Source organism: Marmota flaviventris, chromosome 11 (assembly GCF_047511675.1).
Source record: "Marmota flaviventris isolate mMarFla1 chromosome 11, mMarFla1.hap1, whole genome shotgun sequence".
NCBI lineage: Eukaryota > Metazoa > Chordata > Mammalia > Rodentia > Sciuridae > Marmota > Marmota flaviventris.
In genome coordinates, this window is record NC_092508.1 from 54990503 (window position 1) to 55004735 (window position 14233).

Consider the following 14233-nt stretch of genomic DNA (forward strand, 5'->3'; position numbering starts at 1 on the left):
CCACTGGGCCTGTCCCGCTGGTCGGTCGCAGGTCTGCCCACCTTTCGGGCACGGGTGGCGGCTCTGCTCTGCCCCTACTCCAATTGGGGTGTCGTGACTACCACGCCGGCAGGTCGCTGGGCCTGTTCCTGGCACGGGCGGCGACTCTGCTCTGCCCCTACTCCAATTGGGGTGACGTGTGTACCACGCCGGCAGGCTCCTGGGCCTGATCCGCTGGTCTGTCGCAGGTCTGCCTACCTTGCAGGCGCGGGCGGTGGCTCTGTCCTGCCCCTCCTACCACGACTGTGGACCGCTGGGCCTGATCTGCAGGTTGGTCGCAGGTCTGCTCACCCTGCGGGCACGGGTCGCGGTTCCGCTCCGATTTTTGTCTTTTTTTAAACTTTAAACCTCTTTAAGTCTTGAAATCTAAAGTGTTTCTCTTATAGAGAGCATATAGTTGGATCATGTTATTTTATCCATTCTACCAGTCTCTTTCTTTTGATTGGCATGTTTAATACACTTTAATTTATTGTAGTAATAAGGTAGGATTTAAATTTGAATATTTGTTGTTTATTTTCTGCAGAAATTTTTAAATTTTGAAATGATTATAGCAGCTCTGGAAGTTGAGGCAGGAGGCCTGCAAGTTCAAGTCCAACCTCAGCAATTTAATGAGACACTGTCTCAGAATAAAAATAAAAAGGATTGAGGGTGTCACTCAGTGGTAAACCAACTCTGGGTTCAACCCCCAGTTTAAAAAAATCACTTAAATACTTTAACAATAATAACTCTTCCAATCTATGAAGATGGGATTTCTTTCCATTTTCTTTTCAATTTCTTTCATCACTATTTTACAGATTTCATTGTAGAGATCTTTGCCTCCTTGTTTGAGTTTATTACTAGGGTTTTTTTGGTTTGTTTTGTAGCTACTATAAATTGGATTGCTTTCTTTTTCAGCTAGTTGTTTTAGGTGTATAGAAATGCTACTGATTTTCGTATTTTGATTTTGTATACTGTGACTTTACTGAATTTTGTTTATCAGGTCTAACAGTTTTTCTGTGGAGTCTTTATTTTTTTCTATATATAATATCATGTACTTTAAAAACAGGGACAGTTTAACTTCCTTCTTAGTAACTTGGATACCCTTCATTTTTTTTCTTTTGCTATTGCTCTGGCAAAGGCTTCCTGGTTTCTGTCTTTTTTGCTTCTTCATTCCTCTATTAGTGACTTTTTGTGTTAAACAAATATTTTCTAATGTAATATATGTGTGTATATATATGTAGTTATTTATTACATATATTTTATATCACATATTTAACACATACATTATATATCACATATTTAACATATACATTATATATTATATATACATTATATATGTTACATATATAATGTATATATAATAAACGTATATATTATATATGTAATATATGTAACTATAGATCATATACATGTAATATATATGTTTATATTATATATAGAGTGAGTTGTATTTTTAGTGTTTGCCCTTGGGATTGCAGTTAATATCTTAATTTGTAATGATCTAGTTTGGATTAATATCAACAATATCCATGGTGTACAAAAACTTTGCTTCCATACACCTCTGTTCCCTCTTTCTTCATTTGTGTTATTGTTGTCCTACAGATATATCTTTTTAGGCAATAAGCCCACCAAGAGTTTTATAATTATTGCATTATGCAATCATTTTTACGTGAAGTAGGAGAAAAATTATAAAATACATTATACTGACTTTAATATTTACCTCTAGAGCTATTTTTATTAGTGCTATTTGTTTTTTCATATGAATTCAAGTTACTTTCTAGTGTCCTTTCATTTCAGAATGAAGGTTTCCCTTTAGTATTTCTTATAAAGCAGTTCTGTTAGAAACAAATTTTCTCAATTTTATTCATCTAAGAATGTCTTAATTTTTTCTTTATTTTTGAAGTAGCTTTGCTGAATATAGAATTTTTGGTTGACAGTCTTTTCCTATCCTCAATGTGAATGTATCATTTAACATGCCATGGTTTCTGATCATGGAGCTATTAATCTTATTGAGGATCATTAATATGTGATGAGTCACATCTTTATTGATGCTTTCAAGACTGTCTCTTTGTCATTGTCTTTGGACTATTGATTATTATGTGTCTAGATATGGACCCATTTCAGTTTATCTTTCTTATAGTTTATTAACTTCCTTAATATGTAGATTCATGCTAATTTTACTCAAACATCAGAAGCTTTTAGCAATTATTTCTTCAAATATTTTTCTGTCCCTTTCTTTCTGAGAATTCTCATGTTACATGTTTGTATGTGTGATGGTATTTTCTGTGTGTCTCAGACTCATTCATTTTTCTTCCTTTTTAAAAATTTCTTTTCCTTAGATTTAGACTTTCCAATTGACCTATCTTTGAGCTCAGTGCTTCTTCTACCATCTCAAACATGCTTTGGGGGGTTAATTTTTCATTTGAGTTATTGAACATTTCAATTCCAGAATTTCCATGTTGTTCCTTTTTGTAATCTTTATTTATTGGTACTCTCTAATTGGGAGACATTGTTCTCATTGTTTTCCTTCAGTTCTTTAGATGTGGCTTTCTTTAGCATTTTTAACATATTTATAATTGCTCACATAGATTCTCTGTCTACTATGTCTATCATCTGGGCTTACTCAGAGACAATTTCTACCCAACTACATCTTTTTCTATTGTGGACCACACTTTCTTATTAATTTATAAATTTCACTGTTTTTTGTTGAAAACTGAATATTTGAAATAATAGAGTGTGAAAACTTTAGAAATCAGATCTATCTCCTCACCTCATTCTAGAGCTTTTTATTATTTCTGCTTGTGATTTTTTGTTTTTTAGTTACTTTCCTAAACTAATCCTGTGAAATATGCGTCCTTTGTTAGGTGTGGCAACAAGAGTTTCAATGAAATCAGCTTAATTGATTTAATGATTAGACAGAGATTTCTTTAAAATCCTTGAAACATAAATTTCTGGTCTTTGATAAGGAGGACCACGTGTATGTGGATTATGCCTTAAATTCTCTGACAGCAAGTTTATTTAGTTTTCACAGGTTCAGGGTCAGCCAGAGGTGAGAATTAGGGCTTTCTCTGGTCTTACCTGAACATTCATACAGGTGTGTGTGTGTGTGTGTGTGTGTGTGTGAGTGTGTGTACCTAGATTTTCTTCAGAGCTTTCCAAGCTCTCTGGTAGCCTCTCATTTCTAAGCTTATTGTTTTAAGTAAAAAAAAAATCATCTTGTAAATCATAACTGTTATCACTGCCTAAGGCAGTTCCAATGTTAAATAATTGCTGCTATTTTTCCCCCACAAATATCCTTAAGGGTAAATGGTGTTCTCATGGAACATCTCTGAGGAGTCAAATAAAGACAAGCTCTGTGAGTGGAAATTTCCACTAAACTGCCAAAAAAGTCAAATAGAGACATTCTCAGGGTTGGAGCTTTGGGGAAGCTCCCAATGCATTCTTATTTTGCAAGTGGTTGGTTTTCATAGCTACTCAGGAATGGGGAAAGGGAGATGGAAATAATATAAATTAGAATGCCAAAATCACACTATTCCTACTGAAATCCCAACTGTTTGACCCGAATAAATGTTTCTTGGATTGTTGCAAGCCTTTGGTTAATTTTTAGCATTCTGAAAAAGTGGTTTTTTTTTTCTCATTTTTGCTATTTTCTTACTGCTTTTATGGAGAAATAAATTTTCAATAGTCTTTACTTTGTTGAAAGTTCTTGCCTTTTCTTTTTACTCTCTCTTTTATTTCTCTAGTATTCAGGTAATAGAAATGTTAGACAAACTTACACAGTGATATAGAACAGAATATTTCCACAAGTATATCATGAATATATTCTGTTTCTTCTACTTTCCTCTTCATGGATCTTCTTCTTCTTTTTTTTTTTTCTTAACTGTGCCCCTCTGCTAAAATGATAAGAATCTCAGAATATTCTTTTTTACTATCTATTGTCTGGCATATTCAGGGATACTGGACCTCATTATACCAATATTTAATATTGTTAATCAAAGGTCAGAGATCCCAGGTGCCCTGGATACTCATTTCAGGTATCTGGCAAAGAGGAAGCTCAGCAGGTCTGAGTTGGCTCAATGGAAGGCAACACTGGTGCCAGAGGCTGAGTTCTGAGGCTCTCTTTTGTTTTTGAGGCCACTTCCTTACCAGGAAACTCTGCTGCCACAAAGTCACTTAGATATTTTCTGCCTCTTTTTCCTAAAAGTATTCAGAACATTATGAGTTGAGTTGTGGTATATCCACCAAAAGGCCTTATGCTTGACCTAAGCACACCATTCAGGGAACTGTGTAATTTAGACATTTCTAAACTTGCTTGGGTCTATGCTTCATTTGCATAATGTCAATTATAAGAACTAAATATCAATAAAGGAAAGGAAGCATTTGTAAAGAAGTTGTTTATCACTGGGTGTGGTGGCACTTGTAAGAGATTAGGAGGCTGATACATGAAGGTGGCACATCTGAAGCCAGGCTAAGCAACTCAGTGAGACACTAACTGAAAATAAAAAATAATTAAAAGGGCTGGGAGTGTAGCTCAGTGGCAAAGCACCCCTGGGTTCATTCCTTAGTGCTACAGAAACAACAACAAAAATTGTTTTATATCTTCCAAATTCACCTTAAGAAACTCAAGAAGCATATTTCTCAAACATCTAACAGTCACATTTTAAGCAGAGAAAATTTAAATATATAATTTTTGTGTGAATTCTCATGACTTTAAACATGAAGACTCAAATGAAAGACAAACCTTCTTGTTAACCCTATTTATTTCAGACTTGTGGGATTGTCACTCTAGTAAAACTGTCACAGAAGAGGATAAAAGCTATAACACATTCCATGAACAAGGCACTTGAAAAAGTACTGAGCTCAAACATACTAAAATAGCCTATGTAGGTCAGCTGTCCATTGGATTGATGCTCTGCAGTAAACAGATCATGGCAACTCAGAAGCCCTAATGGTTGGTTTTTATGTTTCACTCTTATTTTTATAGGTCTCTCATTTAACATGCTGTAGCTAATATTTTAACAAATTGAATCCACTTCTCTTTTCTTACTTGATATTCACATGCTCAAGAATTATGTGGTGTGCCTTCAGTCTAGGGGAGATGTTTGGGGTGACCACAGCACAACCATAGACACATGATGTGGCTACTTGAAACCACTATCAGGATAGAATTGTAACTATGCAAAAATGATCAGCATTTTTCCAGCTGGCACATATTCTCTCCGGTACCTTTCCACATCTGACAATGAGTCCATGGTCAAAAACAGTTTCATCTAGCTGGACACGGTGGCTCATGTCTGTAATCCCAGTGGCTCAGGAGGTTGATGCAGGAGGATCTCAAGTTAAAGGTCAAACTCAGCAACTTAGTGAGACTCTGTCTCAAAATGAAAAGTAAAAATGGCTGAGGATGTGCTCAGTGGTTAAGCGCCCCTGGGTGGTTCAGTTTGCAAGTACTTAAAAAAAAAAAAGTTAGATCTCTTCTGCCATAGTAGTTAAGCAATAAATAGAGCATACTTCACCTCTGTGTTTTTTATGAAAAGATAAAACTTTGTGATGTAAGGGAACTGGTATTCATCAAAAGCCTTCTATATGCCAGGTACTCATTAACATATTATTGTATCTTCAAAACAGCCCTGTGAAATGGGTTTTTTTTTTTCCTCCTGTTTTCCAATAATACATTTGTCTGTCATCTCACATTTAGGAAGTATTGACCAAAATTAAAATAACAACACAAAAACCAAAACAGATTTGTTTGGCTGTGAAACCAAGCAGCTTTCACTATATGATGTCAAGTGGTAGATGCCAACCACTTGCAGCTGTGATGTTTAACCCCCACCTGAGAGTTACAGGACACTCCTCCAAAATGACACCACTCCTGGGGGGCGATAAACCTGAACCTTCTAATCAAACTTGAGGAAACAAAAAGTATAGAAAATGTGTTTGTTGTTTACTGTGTCTTGATTTCTGATAAGACAGAAACCGAGAAATGAGAGTGTGGTAAAGTGTTCTCAGACGAGCAAGTTCATACACAGGGCATGATAAACTTCCAGAACTCCTGCAACTTAGAGCATCTCCCTTGCCTGCCACAGTGTAAGGACTTATGGGTTGGTTCTGCTTGCTAATTACGTTCTCTCTCAACTCCTTTAAAGGATAAAAAGACTTGTGCCATAGCCTTCAAAGATACTGAGGCCAGTAGGAGATTATTAATGTCCCAGTCCTGGGGCTCCTAGCTTTGAGCCCCACTGGTATTGACTAAGTTCCTTAATCTCCTAATTAAAAGAAGGCTTCAAAAACGTTGAACAGCTGGAGGCTTCAGGAAGGCCTCCAGGGATGGACAGATTTACCTAAAGAGAAAAAGGAGTGGAGATTTTGGTTTGTGAACCAAAGTTGATATTGACCTCTGGTCAATGAAACAAAATAAGTACTACCATGTATAACCTGTGGATAGAAAATAAATTTTTGTTTACAAATCATTAAAAAGAAGAAGAAGGAGGAGGAGGAGGAGGAGGAGGAGGAGGAGGAATAACTGTCCCAAATAGTTCTTTTGAGTTGCTGACTGTGGAACCTATACCTACTGAATGATAACTCAAGGTGCCAGAAGAATAAATGACAATCATTCTTTGACATTAAGAAACTAGATTGTATGCATGTTGAAACTTGTGCTCCCATTCTAATGATCAATTTTAGTTAATGGTCACAATCTTCCTTAATGATCGTCACAATATTAAGGAGAGCGTGTTAGTTCATTCTTGAAAATGTTAAATTTCAATTGCCTCAGAATACCTAGGAAGTGTCCAGAAAGTACTTGGATAGATATACAAGGGGGCACTTAGGATTCAAGGGGCTGATGTTACAGATGTGGGAGTGGCCACATAAACATACAGTTTGGGGTATAAGATCTAGAAGAGGTAGAACCACACAATATATTGTTTGTTTTCTTCACTGTGGCCTTATTGTCACTTCCACCACTGTATCCTTAGTGTTAGCTCTACTATTCACTACTCCAATATAGAGAACCAACACTTCTACAGCTTTTCTCATGCTGCATTGTATTTTATCTTCTTTTGTCTGCAGTGTATTTTATCTCCTTTCTGTTACAGGTGAATTCTGACTTATCTTTCAAAGAGGAGCTAAGGCCAACATTTTTTGTGAAGTGGTTCCCCAAATACCACTCCCAACCTAAACAGAATTGACCCCTTTTTCCTCTGTTCTAAAGTCCTTCACATCCTTTCATTAGGGCATTCTAGGTCTGGCCCTAGAGCTTCTGACCTCTTTCTGCCATCTTTCCTGCCCCCATACCCCTTTCCTTTCCTCCCTCTTCTTTGCTCAAAGTTCCCCCATTTTTCCCAACCCCTCCCCCCATTATGGATCAACATCCACTTTTTTATATTTATTTTTTAGTTGTAATTGGACACAATACCTTCATTTTATTTATTTATTTTTATGTGGTGCTGAAGATGAAATTCATTTGTAGTATAGTTTTAAGTTCTGGTATTGTGATGCCTCCTGCTTCACTCTTCTTGCTAAAGATTGCTTTGGCTATTCTGGGTCTCTTATTTTTCCAAATAAATTTCATGATTTCTTTTTCTGTTTCTATAAGGAATGACATTGGGATTTTAATTGGAATTGCATTGAATCTGTATAGCGCTTTGGGTAGTATGGCTATTTTGACAATGTTAATTTTGCCTATCCAAGAACATGGGAGAGCTTTCCATCTTCTAAAGTCTTCTTCAATTTCTTTCCTTAGTAGTTTCTTTCCTTCTGTAGTTTGCATTGTAGAGGTCTTTTGCCTCTTTTGTTAAGTTGGCTCCCAAGTATTTTTTTTTGAAGCTATTGTGAATGGGGTAGTTTCCTAATTTTTCTCTGAGGATTCGTTGCTGATATACAGAAATGCATTTGATTTATGGGTATTGATTTTATATCCTGCTACTTTGATGAATTCATTTATTAATTCTAGAAGTTTTCTGGTGAAGTTTTTTGGATCCTCTAGGTATAGAATCATGTCTTCAGCAAATAATGATAGTTTAGTTCTTCTTTTCCTATTCATATTCCTTTAATTTCTTTTATTTGTCTAATTTCTCTGGTTAGAGTTTCAAGAACTAGGTTAATAGAAGTGGTGAAAGAGGGCATCCCTGTCTGGTTCCAGTTTTTAGAGGGACTATTTCCAACATCCATTTAGAATGATGTTGGCTCTGGGTTTAGTATTTATAGCTTTTACAATGTTGAGGCATGTTCCTACTATCCCTGGTTTTTCTAGTGTTTTGAACATGAAAGGGTGCTGTATTTTGTCAAATGCTTTCTCTGCATCAATTGATATAATCACATGATTCTATGGTCTATTGATGTGGTGAATTATATTTATTGATTTCCTTATGTTGACCCAACCTTGCATGCCTGGAATAAACCCAGCTTGATCATGGTGCACTCTTTTTTAAATACATTTTTGTATGTGATTTGCCAGATTTTTACCGATAACTTTTGCATCAATGCTCATCAGGGATATTGGTCTTAAATTTTCTTTTCTTGATGTGTCTCTGCCTGGTTTTGGGGTCAGGATGATAATAGCTTCATCAACCAAGCCTACCAGCCAAGTAAAGTCCAGGACCAGATTCACAGCTGAGTTCTACAAGACCTACAAAGAAAAATTAATACCAATACTCCAAATTATTCCATGAAATAGAAAAGGAGGGAACCCTTCCAAACTCATTCTAGAAATTTGTCAGTGTCTTTGAGGTTTTCTGTTTTACCAGAGTATAAATTTTCAAAATAGTTTCTAATTGCCTTCAGTATTTCAATAGTATCTGTTATGATATTCCTTTTTCATCACGAATTTTAGTAATTTGAGTTTTTTCTGTCTTCTTCTTTTCATTAAGGTAGCTAAAGTTTGTCAATTTTATTTATTTTTTCAAAGAACCAGCTTTTTGTTTTGTCAATTTTTTGAATTGTTTCAATTTCATTGATTTCTACCCTGATTTTAATGATTTCCTATCTTCTACTACTTTTGGTGTTGCTTTGTTCCTCTTTTTCTAGGACTTTGAGCAGTAATATCAGGCCATTTATTTGTTAACTTTTTCTTTTTTTAATGAATGAATTCTATGCAATGAAATTTCCTCTTAGCACTGCCTTCATAGTGTCCCATAGATTTTGATAAGTTGTATCAGAGTTCTCATTTACCTCTAAGAATTTTTTTAAATCTCCTCTTTGATGTCTTCTGTTATCCATGTGTTATTCAATAGCACATTGTTTAGTCTCCAGGTGTTAGAGTAGCTTCTATTTTTTATTTTATCATTGATTTCTAATTTCATTCCATTATGGTCAGATAGAATGCAGGGTAGTATCTCTATTTTTTTGTATTTACTAAGACTTGCTTTGTGACATAACATATTATCTGTTTTGGAGAAGGATCCATGTGGTGCTGAGAAGAAAGTGTATTCACTTTTTGATGAATGCAATATTCTATATATATCTGTTAAGTCTAACTTATTGATTGTATTGTTGAGTTATATACTTTCTTTGTTCAGTTTTTGTTTGAAAGATCTATCCAGTGGTGACAGAGGTGTATTCACCCAGTATTATTGTGCTGTGGTCTGTTTGATTCTAGTTGAAAAGGGTTCTTTTGATAATACAGAGCTGCCCCATTGTTTGGGGCATAGATATGTATGTCTTGTTGATGTATGAATCCCTAAGCAGTAGGAAATGTCCTTCTTTATCCCTTTTCAGTAGCTTTGGTTTGAAGTCCACTTTATCAGATATGAAGATGGAAATCCCTGCTTGTTTACATGGTCCATGTGAGTGATAAGTTTTTTTTCCCACCTTTCACCTTCAGTCTGTGGATGTCTTTTCCTGTGAGATGAGTCTCTTGAAGGCAGCATATTGTTGGGTCCTTTTTAAAAAATCCTTTCTGTCAATGTATGTCTTTTAATTCATGAGTTTAGGCCATTAACATTCAGGGCTATTATTGAAATATGATTTGTATTTCCCAGTCATTTGGTTTATTTTTGGTTTATAACTTGACTTAGTTTCTCCTTTGATGGGCCTTGTCTTTAGTGTAGTTCCTTTCCTCCCTTTGCTGAATTTCACTGTTGTTTTTCATTTCCTCCTCCTGGAATATATTGCTGAGAATGCTTTGTAGCATAGGCTTTCTCATGGTAAATTCTTCTAATTTTTGTTTATCATGAAAGGTTTTTATTTCATCATCAAATCTGAAGCTTTATTTTGCTGGATATAAGATTCTTGGTTGGCATTCATTTTCTTTAAGAGCTCGGTATATATTTTTCCAGGATTTACTGGCTTTGAAATTCTAGGTTGAAAATCTGCTGAGATATGAATTGGTCTCCCCCTGTATGTGATCTGAGTCTTCTCTCTTGCAGTCTTTAAGATTCTATCCTTATTCTGTATGCTATGCATTTTCATTATAATGTGCCTTTGTGTCGATCTCTTGTAATTTTGTACATTTGGTGTCCTGTAAGCCTCTTGTATTTGATTTTCCAATTCATTCTTCATGTTTGGGAAATTTTCTGATATTATTTCATTGAAGAGATTGTGCATTCCTTTGGTTTGAATCTCTGTGCCTTCCTTTATCTTAATAAATCTTAGATTTGGTCTTTTGATGTTATCCCACAATTCTTGGATGTTCTGTTCATGGTTTCTTACTATCTTCACTGTGTGGTCAACAATATTCTTCATATTGTCTTTATTATCTGATGTTCTGTCTTCCAAGTGATCTAGTTTGTTGGTGATGCTTTCTATTGAGTTTTTTATTTCATTTATCATTTTCTTCATTTCAAGGATTTCTGATTTTTTTTCAGAATCTGTATCACTTTCTTGAAGTAATCTTTTGATACCTGTATTTGCTCCCTTATTTTTTTATTGGTGTGATCAATGGTTGCCTATATTTGCTTTCTTATCTCTTAATTGGAGTGATCAATTTTTGCCTATATTTGCTTACTTAGGTCATTCTTTAATTCGTAGATCATTTTAATGATGTACATTCTGAACTTCTTTTCTGACATTTCATCAACTGCATTGTCCATGGATTCTATTATTGCAGTATCTTGATTTGTTTGCAGCACTTTTCTCCCTTGTTTTTTCATGTTTTCTGTGTGTTTTCCTTTCTTGCATTGTGGGTCTGAGGTATTACAGTTTCTACCCTGTAATCTTATAGTGTCCCTCCAGTTTACCTGTACCTTATTTTGGTTTTGAGCTTCTAGACCCCGGCTGGTGTCCCACAATAAATCCTACTTCAACTAAAGGTGGTGGTGGCAATAGCAGAGATAACTCAAGGTAGCAGTTGTGGTGTCCCAAGATGGATGCAACCACTTTCAGAGATGGGACTGAAATGGTTGGGCTGCCTGTTTGGAGATGCAGCTGCCTCCAGGCCCCATCTGTTGTCCCAAGGTGGAGGCTACTGCATGGGAAGTGATATGGCAATGGCTGCAGTGTCCCAAGATGGGCTAGGCCTGGGCTCTGATGTGGATATACTGGTAGGCAGGGGTGGTCCTATTCCTGGGGCTGGGCTCAGGTGTGGGTCTGCCTGTCAGCAGGGTGGTCCTGGGCTAGAGCCTGGGTCTTGGCTCCCATGCAGGTTGGCAGGGTGGTCCTGGGCCTGGGCCTGGGCTCCCAAGAGGGTCAGAGGAGCCGTCCTGGATTGGGACCTGGGCCTTGGCTTCTACGCAGGCCGGCAGGGTGGTCCTCAGTAATCTATAGTTGAAAATGTTGAAGTCACTTGTCCTTGAGTATTTTATTTTGTCTTATTTTGTTTTGCTTGTATTGATTTCCCTCCAACACAGCTCTGTGACTTGTCAGCCTTGAGGTTTATGTCTGTTTCCTTGGACTCACTTCAGGGCAGTCACATTGCAGGCATATGTGTTTTCTGTAATAGGGCAATTCTCTTTTATCCCCACACTCCACAGTCATAATATTTGAGCTCATGAAGATCTCTTTAAAGTCAGTTTGAGTCTCACATTTGGAAGCAAGACGTCTCTGAGGAAGGATGATCTAAACTGTAGCCCTTTATATGAAACTCACTTAAATACCTCCATCTTCCACTGCCCTTGATCTTTGTAAAATAACAAAATATGAGATTTCTTTACAGTTACTTTGTTAGTTTAAAACAAATCCTTGAGCTTAGAGAAGTCTGTTTTTTAAATTTTTTTAGAGTTTTTTTTTTAAAAAGCTATGAAGTAGTGAATTTTTTCCTCCCAAGGATGTTTCACTAAAGTTTAGATGTCAATGATATTTCTTTCACCTTCTAAGACTTTTTTTCAATGATTTTTTTTTTGTATTTTTTCCTTCAAGTCAGAATTTTTAAAATAATATTCCCACTACATGGGTCAAAATTATGTTATGACTTGAATGTAAAAAACTATTACACATGAATAAATGAATGATTTGTTTAAAAAACAGGAAAACTTAGGAACATTTGAATGTTTTCTCAAGTGGGCTTTGGTTTAAAACTAATGTCTTAAGAATTTGGAGGCATTTTCCCTCTCTTTTCTGTGCACTGGCATGAAGTAAATGTCTTGGCAACACACATGTGCACCCACCAGCACTCACGCCAGAAATTCATGAGGCAATTGATAAGGGTCTTCTTGCTGGAAGGAGTTTATGCACGGGTTCTTGGCACAAGGGGACATATCTGTAGTCCAGGTCAGCCCATCCTAATCACTACTTGTACAGAGAGTAGTGTGGGCAGTGGGTAAAGAAGCCAAGTAATGAGGAAACTTGTGACAATGTGGACAAGCAATATGATCTTAGGATCCAGGAACCAAAATGCTACAAAGAAATCGGGGGAGGACATTCTTCTCTTGCTCATGAACCTTTGGCCCTCTTGAAGCCCATGGTCAGCCTCCTTTGAGTGTTTTCCAAGCAGTGGGCTTTGATGAGGGGAGGGCCCTTGAATGAAAGAATGTCTCCCCAGGAACTGAGGGTATGAGGAGGACTTATTCAGAAATGTCTATATTCATACATCCGCATGCATGGAAAATAGAAACCATTGAGTTGACATAAACTTATTTGAATCCTCAAGCTCTGGAGACTCCAGGATTAATCCAGCTAAAAATGTATTTCCAAACTGTGGTGACATTCCTTATTTTCATTGGACCCAATATAAAAATCTTAATATTGGCCTTTTCTATTTCTGGTCAGATTCTTTTGAGCTCCTGATATGATTAATGCAATTCTGGATATTAAGGTGAGCTCCCAAAATCCTATTTAAAGAAAGATCTACTGGGCTGGAGAAGTAGCTCAGTGATACAGCTCTTAATTAGGATGCAGGAGGCCATGGAGTTTAATCCCCAGCAGAACACACACACACACACACACACACACACACACACACACGGATCTATTGGAAATGAACAAGATGACTGGTGGGAACAGTGTCTAAAATAAAAGGTATCATCCTACCTTCATCTGACTCAGATCCCTGAGAGGACCATTAGCAAGCAGGACTATGTGGTTTGCTTGTATGGTCTGAACAAGGAAGGCATGCCACAGGAAGAGCAGCTGAAAAGACTAGAGATAGGTTGGGATGGAACAATCTTAAGTGGAAGACCATGGGGAATGTGTTGATTATTGCCATATTTCAAGAGCTACTAGAGAGTGAGATCTATGCTCTTCGGCTACAAACCATGGGGCTGGGAACAAAGGATGATGATTATTATAAAGAAAATTGAGCTGCCACATAATGCAATGGAATATTTTGTAAACAGTGAGTTTCCTGGCACAGAAGGTATTGAATTTGAGGTTACATGCCCATTTGTCAGATGTGTTGAAGATTGAAGCAGGCTATTGACAGCCATTCAAGCATCTCTTGAGAATTAGAGAAAGGTATCCCCGTTAGATGGACATAAACATGCATAGCTGGATTACATTTCAGTCCCTACCCATCTCCTATTACAGGGGACTCCTACACAGGGCAGAATCTGAGCAACCATTTGTGGCTGAGTCCATGATCCTAACCATGCCCTGTTCCAACAGCAATCAATTAAAGGAAGAAAAACACAGTAAATTAGAGGGTCCTCATAAATCAGAGAGAGTTGACCTGTATGATCTTTATGTAATAACTAACTGCTTAAGCTAGGGGTGTTCTTCAAAAATCAGAAATTGTTTGGGCCCTTTCCTTTGTGATTAAATTTATAAGACAAAATGTGCCAAGGAATACTGTCATATGCAGAATTTGCTGTAAAAGTTGTGATGCTTTTTAAAAATGCTTATT

General features: G+C 36.7%; 1 protein-coding gene across 1 annotated transcript in view; it reads left to right on the plus strand.

Annotated features, from left to right (window-relative positions):
• Positions 1-14233, plus strand: part of Pde11a (phosphodiesterase 11A) — a 369570-nt gene that overhangs the window by 171851 nt on the left and 183486 nt on the right. The gene's annotated exons all lie outside the window — the stretch shown is intronic.